Raw genomic sequence first — 9676 nt, forward strand, 5'->3', positions numbered from 1 at the left:
GTAACAAGAATACCTTTGAAATAAAGTGTAATCAGATATTGTTTAATATTGAGACTCATTGGAAGAAAGCAAAGCTGGTGAGAATAATAATGGTGCATCTTTTGATGTGCATCTACAGATGAGTCTAACAGACAAGGGAAAGTCATTGTGGTGTACTGCAACATCATGTGACCTTAGTGTGTTCTATGTAAAGCCAGCCTGTGAGGCTTTGCAGCGGCCCACAAAACTTTTCTTTCCTCACTAAACCTTCATTTGACTCCAAGATACACTCATCTCTAGAGACATGGTAACACAGATGCACAGATTGTGCTATCGCTGAATGCGTCTGCCATGTGAATTTCCGGGGGGCTAGATTGATTGATTGATTGACTGATAGATCAACATTTTCTCATGCCTGACAGGAAATTTCTTTGCAGCAACACCAAACATGGACCAGACGATACGCACTCTGACAAGCAATATAAAAGTATGCAAAACAGCAAACTACAGGTTGTGGGGTAACATTTGAGGGCACACGGGAAGCCATGAAAATGATTGGATTCTACAATGGAAGATGTTTTAATGTATATAACCGGCAACAGCCAAATATGATACTTTTTAAAACCCAATCTTGATGCCTAAGCTATAAATGTCATGTGACTAATCACTATAGAGACACACAGGAAAACGTTGTCATGACCACAGTGACACCACATATACAAGCACATATAGGCTACTCTAATATAATGTCATTCCTGCAGTTTATGTTGGTTTAATTTCTACATTTCCACTTTCTAATGGCCACCGGTGGAGAAACATGCTATTTACCTGCATAATGGTGTAGTTACAAAATCTACAAGCCATAATCTGAAACATGAATTGGAGAAATGTTAATAATCATTGAATTGAAAATGCCCAGATGAGAGCTAAAACATAAGTATTTAGATCTGTTTATTGTTCCTGACCAGTTAGAAACAATCTCCAGGCATCTTGCTGTCAAATCAGACTGGCAGGGTAAAACCAAAGAACATCCTGGCTGTTTTGTCTATATTTTAAAGAAGTTCTGTGAAGCAGGATGAACAGTCTTTACACACATATGTGCCAGTATTCAGAGAGCGACAAATACAGGTGCTGTGTTTTCAGTGGTCTGAGCTGTTGCTTTTCAAAGGGTTGTTATAGAATACTAGCAAAAAAGTTATAATCTTAACCTTCAACTCCATACTGAAGTCCCAGATAGGCAGACAATGAAAATATATATATATATATATATATATATATATATATATATATATATATATATATATATAAATTATTTGTGTTTGGGACGCTGTGAGCACGGAGACTGTAGTGTATACCGTAAGTTTGAAAGCATTTAGTTTAAATTATTAATATGAATAAACAGTGCTCATAAACGGCTGCTGAGGTCGTATTCTCAAGTGAAGCGAGTTGAGGCTTGGACCCGGAAACAGCGCTTCTTACATCACTTAACAACCAAATATTGGTAGCCGTGTACTTTCTTGTTGTGCGGAACAGTTAGGCCCTATTTTTTCTTATATTTTTCATCAATTTATGTGCCAACAGAAGGTCCCTGAATTATGAACACAGTCAATTATAGTTCCTGTTGCAAAGAATAGCCACCCAAAGTCTTTAAATGATTATAGACCTGTGGTACCCGTCAAGCAGTAAATCTTATAGTCATATATAGTATAATCTTACAGTCAATACGGTTTGACTACGCCACCCCCTGATGATGGGCAGGAGGACCCACAAGTCTTCCCTTAATATAGTGTAGCTAACTCTATATTTTCCCCGCAAAGGGACAGTTGACAAGAGGCAGGTATATAAATGTATTTCAAATTTATTACAATTTAGTACAAAAAAGTGTGGAAAAGTTATTAAAATGGCTCTTAAATACTGCTATACAATTGGTGGATTCTCCTCAGTCTAGGAAGGTCGGATCAGCCAATGCAAAACCCCTGCTCAGGTGGACCCTGGTGAGACAAAAAGAAACAGGAGACAGCAACCCAGCACCAGAAGAAGCATGCAACACAGCAAGCACCACTCACTCAAGATCTTCAGATACCACGACAAAAAAATTCTCACACAGTGTTATGGTTATACAGACACCCCAAACCAATGTCTCTAACAATGTGGTCCCTTGGCAAGAAGGGGCAAAGCATCAGTGTTGATCCGGCCTTGTACAGGGATAGCCCAAGCAGAAGACATAGTTAGGGAAGAGAACCACCAGCATGGATAACACCAGAAGTTTAAGGAACAATGCTACTACAAGTAGGGCACATGGGTGGTAGGCCCAGAAGTAAAATCACATCACACAAACAAACCAACAAAACAATAAAAAAATGCACATTAATCACAAGAAAACAGTGGCTGGCCTGGTCCCTTTTTGGAAATAAACAATCATGTTAGTTGGCAGCCTCATTAAACAGCATAGTCAACTCAAACATAGCTAAAAAATATAGGCCTACTTTTCAGTATGCTCAACTGTCCATTGACAGCTCATTGACATATGAAGACAACGCTGAACATTCGGTTGCTACAGACAGAAAAGGTATTTTAAAACATGTTCCAATGCAGATATAAAACACTCAATGGCAAATGTGCATACTGTATTAAGGCATTTACCGATGCAGCCCAGCAGCTCAGGTCACAATGAGGTGATCACACATTTTAAAACTCCATACAGAAGCCTGTGTCCTCCATGAAGAGTAGACACACACTTCTAGAAATTACCCTGATAAAACAAAATAAATATTAAAATTCAAATGGCAGTGATTAATCATGCTCTACCATGACCAACAGTACCTATACTGAAAAGGAAGCCCAACACAAAGAGAATCTGCCTTGCAACCAGCAGACATTTATCACTTCCTAACTGGTCATGTGACTTTTCAAAACATCATGTGATCCTGGGTGTGAATGCGATGCAACTAGTGCCCTGTTTACACCGAAATTACCCGGAACATTTGTACCAGGAACTTTTTTTCCCAGGCTGATTTTGGATGTGCATCATCGGTAGTTAGTTCAGACTTTGTGCATTCCACTGGGGAGTGTGATGTCAGCAACGACGCGAATCCTGTAATTTTCCTCTCTGTATATTTACAATAAAACGAAATAGGACCACTGCCTCCTTTGGTTTTCATTTAAGCATAATAACAGCTGCAGAAATGTACTTAGTTCAGGGATATGTGTATATGCAGCCATTACAATGAAACGAAATATTATATAAATTTGCCTTTTTTATTTTCATTTTAACATATAGATAAATTGAATACAGACCAATGAAAACCTGTTAGATTTACCCCGCAGCTGAATTATGTTATGTTTAACCACTAAAGAGACATCAGAGCCAGCGGCCCATATCAGAAGATCTGTCCGAGATGAGGCTGCTCTCTGCGGATACATGAGGACTGAGCTCCCGCTGATCGAGTGGAGCTCACCGTCTACGAGATCGGCGAAACACATTTTTAAATAGAAGCTATCTTTATAAATAAACCATAGATTTGAGTTTTAAACAACTACATTCTCGCCTGAAATACTTTTAAAATTACATTTCATGACACAATAACAGCAATATTTGAAAATGATCCGAATAAATGGTGTTTGAACTCAACCAATGCTGCGTGAACTCAGATCGCTTTGGCTACTGTTATTTTCCCCTCAGTATATTTACAATAAAACGAAATAGGATATAAAATACCACTGCCTCCTTTCGTTTTCATTTAAACATAATAACAGCTGCAGAAATGTACTTAGTTCAGGGATATGTAATGTTATATACATCCATTACAATGAAACGAAATATTATATAGACTTGCCTTTTTATTTTCATTTTAACATATAGATAAATTGAATACAGACCAAAGAAAACCTGTTAGATTTACCCCGCAGCTGAATTATATTTTATGTTTAACCACTGAAGAGACATCAGAGCCAGCGGCACATATCAGAAGATCTATCCGAGATGAGGCACATTTTTTAAATAGGCGCTGTCTTTATAAATAAACCACAGATTTGAGTTTTAAACGACTACATTCTCGCCTGAAATACTTTTAAAATTACATTTCATGACACAATAACAGTAATATTTTGAAAATGTTGATCCGAATAAATGGTGGTTGAACTCAACCAATGCTGCGTGAACTCAACCAATCAGAATGTTTAGCGCCAAAGTCCCACCACCGAAAGTTCCGGAACTTTGAAAAAGTACAACCTCGCCAGCAAGGACTGTCTGAGGGGCATTTTTTTACCCAGAACTTTATTTAGTTCCTGGTTCCTGCGGTGGAAACACACCAAGTACCAGGCCAAAGTCCCTAGTTCCTGGGTAAAGTTCCTGCAGTGGAAACGCAGCTTAAGTTGCGTGCCTGCCTATGTAGATCCCCACAGACCCATAGCCCTTACATCACTGAATGAAATGTTGATGTGATGAAATGTGATGAAATGTTTTGAAAAGCTGATCAAAAGAGAACTGTCATCTATGATAAATTGCCTCCCTGACCCACTACAGTTTGCATATAGACTAAACAGAGGGGTCCAGGATGCAACTGTAACAGTACTCAACCTTATTCTTAATCACCTTGAGGGCAATAGAAATCAGCCCAGACTATGTTTGTGGCTTTCTGTTCATGCTGGTTGAGAAGCTCTTACATCAGTTCAAACTGGAGGCCAACCTTGCGGGCTGGATATTAGATTTCCTCACAAATAGATCCCAGCGAGTGAGAGTAAATGGCCATCTCTTGGACTGGACCCTTACATCAATTGGCTCACCACAGGCGTGTGTTCTTTCCCCCCTTTTATATATTCTGTACACTTATGACTGTCGTTTTGTGATTAAGGACCGATACTTTTTAAGTTTGCTTGAAGATACGGTTATTGTCAGCGTATTGAACAATGAGGAAACTTCACACGGTTCGGTCATTGATCACTTTGTTACATGGTGTCAGGATGCCTTTCTTGAACTGAATGTCTCTAAGACCAAGGACATGTGTATTGATTTTAGGCGTAATGTCATTAATACTGAAAAAACTAGTATAAATGGTCAGGAAATAGAGGTTGTTACAGAGTATAAGTACCTAGGATCCATTATTGATGATAAGTTGTGCTTTGACTCAAATAGCAGTTTGCTTTGCAAAAAAGACCAGCAGCGCCTTTATTGCTTAAGGAAGCTGGCAAAGTTTAAAGTTCCCGTTTTTCTTGCATTTTTGAAGCTTTGATTGTGTTTACAGTGTGCAATATAACATGTGTTCATGTTTCGCATGTAAAAAAACACAGTATTTTTCATACAATTCACCTATCTGTATACCGCTGTTTTCACTGTCATAAAAACAGCCTGATGACTTCCTTGTTCTATAAAGTCCCTCCTTTAGAAATACGTAACGAGTTGTGATTGGGCCAGCGGCTCCTGTGTTGTGATTCGACAGCAGCTGAGCTGCCCACCTGGAAACGCGATTGTTGGCTAGTTTTGAGAAGCAAGTGGGCAGGAGCATGTGCTGGAGATGTACTTATAATGTCCCTGGGAAGCCCAAACAAAGATGATTAGACTCCGAGATGAAAATAACAGTGTTTCAACGAAATGGCGACAAACACAAATGCAGCTCTTCCTCCAGAGTTGCCAACTTCTTTCAATGGAAAGTAGCTAAACCCTGCCTGAAAAGTCGCTAAATGTCGCTAGATGACGTCATATGCTAATTAGCATATTCATGACGTAGGTGCGTCATATTATCTCGCCCTTTCTGTGCTCATGTACAGCATGTTAATGCTGCAAAAATACTCAATAAAACATTTTTTATTATTATATTTTAATGTTTCTGTTGTCCAACAATGGAATTAATATTATAATGACTGAAACGCGGTCCATTAAGACTACATACCAGCTCTCAAAGATGTTAATCTGTGCACTGAAATCCTATTCACGACTAGTCTAATGAAATAACATACACATAAGATTAAGACAATGGTTGTACTGTGTTTTCGGCTATACTTGTATGTAAAATAGAGTTAGAAGCAACAGAATATCTTTTTTTAACTGAAAGTGCTGCTTCTCTCTGCTCGCTGAACAGGGCAGATAGAGATGCGTGTGCGCGCTAGGGGAGAGAGAGAGAGAGCTTGTGCTCGTTCGGCTGTACCGGAGAGTCTCAGAGACTAAATAAAGTCTGTCAAAAAAAGTCGCTAGATTTGTCGCTAGTCGCTTTTTTGGAAAAAAGTTGCTATGGGGGGTCTGAAAAGTCGCTAAATCTAGCGACAAATTAGCTAAGTTGGCAACACTGTCTTCCCCTTCTCCGTCGGAGCGCAACAAGGCCACGCCCCCCTGTTTGTGTATTCCTGTGGGTGGAGGTTAGTCAAAAAACTGTTTTAGTGACGTCATTACTGCAGGAACTAGAGGGGTGTAGTCCAAACGAGTCGTTTTTTTGTAAGCGAATTCTTTTAAATAAAATATCTCGCTTGGCATTGAACTTTGAGCTTTAGAATTTTACAGATATTATGTATACTCTAACAACAACATTACACACTAACTAAAGTTTAAAACATGGGATCACGAAGAAGGGGACCTTTAATGTGGATAAGACCCTGCTGACCCTTTTTTTATAGGTCTTTCGTTGAGTCAGTTGTTACCTTTTGAGGTTGATATAGGTGAGCAGCAGCATCACATGTTCTACACAGAAAGGTCTGGAGGAACTTTATCATAACCAGATGTTAAGAAGGGTTGAACCTATCCTGCTAGATAATTCTCATCCCTTACAAGCTGAATTTCAGATGTTGCCATCGGGATTACATTTTAAACTCCCAAAATTCGGAACCAACAGATATAAACACTCTTTTGTGCCTGCAGCCATTCTGCTTCTCAATTCTATAAAGAACCACAGATAACTTAGTGATTTTCTATTTATTGATTGTTTTTTATTATTTTAATTATGCCTGCATGGTAGGCAATTTTTGTAATTTGTTTTGTGTGTGTGATTTGTTATACTACCTGTTGCAAATGAATTGTCCCATTGGGGGACAAATAAAGAATTTGAACTTGATTTACTTAAGATCTCAAAAAAAAAAATAAAGTGAGGAAATGCATAAGAAAATGTGTTTAAAACATTCATACAGACATGAGCACTCAGCAGATGGCAGCATGCAACAGAAAAAATTACAAAGAGAAAGAAAGCAAAATCTATCACTAGGGGGCACTATTTGCATGATAAATATTTATATAAGTAAACAAATTAGAGTCAGGGACTTCAAAATGTACTTCAAACAACAAATCAGGGTGTGAAATACTGTATGTTCTTGTCTCAATTAAAATACAGTCTTCATAGAGAATAAATGTTCACATTAACAGAATCATTATTACTTTGGTTGTTTTAAATGTTCTAACTTCACTTAGTTTAGGCCAGGTTAACAGATGTAGTTTCATATATACTGAAAGAAAGAAACGTAAACGTAACTATGTTTCATATTATTCTGGGTAACATACTTACAGACATTTACCATGGTAGCCATAGTTTTCATTCACATACCATAGGTAACAAAGTGTGATATTTCTGTGTATTACTTACTAGATTTACACACATAAATAAATAAATAAATATATAGAATTATAAAGATTTTGAAAGTAGTGTTGTACTGTAGTAACTTACTTTGGTGATTGGTAACTTGTTATTTTTGTAACTGATAACTTTGATAACTTGGAAACTGAGGTTACTATGGTAAATGTTTGTAAATCAAACAATGACTCAGTTTTACTCCTACAAAACAGTTGATGTTGTATATTGATTACTCATTGGTCTGGTGTTATTTCTCACACAGTTGTCACAAGGGAACTATCTCAGTCATTATAAGATAACGACTCCAATGTCTAGTTACATAAATGTGTGTTTCTCTATCAGTTGTTTTTATATCAAAATTTAGGATAAATGTTTTTTATCTTCCATAAAAAGAGCTCAACTTTTGGTTAGTTCAGTTGAAACCATGTATCTAACAGTACATTAAGACTCAGTAATCAATCATTTTATCAGTAAAACTACAAAAAAAAAAAAAAAACTTTAAGACTCCAAAAAAACATATTGACTATAGTAGAATAGAGTATTTCTCAAGAGACATATGTGATGCAGTCTGCAAGTTCACACTTTTCATGTTCATGATTATTTCCTTTTTCCTGTTATAAGCGCTCATCTGTGGTTTGGCTAAGTGCTAACCGCTAATAAACAAACATTTTTGCTAAGTTAGCACAGCACAGTACAGACAGGCTGGCTACAAGTCAGAGATTAGTTAAACACAAACACAGTGCCTTAATGAAAGCGAAGAACCCCTTGTATAGAAGTTTAACTTGTTATACTATTAATAATAGTAAGTAGTTACTACTACTACTACTAGTTTTTGATTCTGACTAGTAAATTCATTGACACAGCAATGTAAAAACAAAAATGTAAAATATATGAGTTCAAATGTTGTATGTACAACCACGTTAGTGCACATACCATACACATGTAGGGTTAATAATATCTGCCTCAGTGACTAAAATTTCTGTGACGTGAGATGATTTCATCTTGACTTAACTTGAGTAACATGCTGAGATGTGGTTTCTTGTCTTGCTTTGCCATCTTTGCATGCATCACCTATACTACACTTGAGAAACCTTAGAAACAGTATGACGCAAATCAACCCAAGGGTCACTGAGACTTTTTGTTTCATTTTTACAAATCTTTACAAACATTTAAAATCACTTTTAAAAAAATCCACGTGACAATATCAGTGTCCTGCCCCCAGGACTTGTATGAGGTGAGATCCAGGAAGCAGGTTGACAAGATATCCAGGAACCCTTTCAAAAACCTTCAAAAACCTTTTAAAATGAGAGGCACTGATATTAATACTCTGGCAGATATAATAATTATTCATGTCAAGATTTAAAATTCACCAATGAATGACTAAAACCCTTTACTATGTTTTTTTTTTTTCAAAATAAACAAAAAAACTTTTTTTAGGAATTATTACATATAAAGTATGAAAAATAGATATTCTTTGAGATTTGCTAAAGATTACATTTACATTATTAGTATTTTTGGTAATACTAATATAGATTAGGGCGCACTATTCACTTTTAACTAGCATGCTTATTATTAGCTTACTGGCTGTTTATTAGTACTCATGAAGCACATATTAATGCCTTATTCCTTAACCCTAGCCTATACCTAAACATAACTAACTAAATAATTATTTAGCAGTTTAGTTGTTTCAAATAATTTTAACATTTTTGTGTTGACTCAACTTGCTGAATTTGTTGGTTCAACTTAAAATTTAAGTTTTCACTGTCTGAACTAATTTTTAAGTTGACTTAACTTTATTTGTCCTCTCAACTTGTTCAAAAAGTGTTAAATCAAATCAATAGCAATATCATGTTCTCAACAACTTATCGAGAGATCTTGTCATTTTGGTGAAGGCCATTGAAGATAGAAGACAATTGACCCATCTTGGACAGCTTCTCCACAAAGTTTGGAAATTTTCTCAGAATACAACTTTGGTAAATATTTGTATTTATTGGCTTAACGTGTAAAATTTTATATGTTGTCTAAGAAGAGTAAGTATGGTTTAAAGAGTCGTATTTTCTAATTGTATGTATGCAAATGTTTCGAGTCACCCTGAAGACTCAAAATACAAGCTGTTCCACAGTATTTTCCATATAAATATGGAATAT

This window comes from Carassius auratus, chromosome 49 (genome assembly GCF_003368295.1).
Source record: "Carassius auratus strain Wakin chromosome 49, ASM336829v1, whole genome shotgun sequence".
NCBI lineage: Eukaryota > Metazoa > Chordata > Actinopteri > Cypriniformes > Cyprinidae > Carassius > Carassius auratus.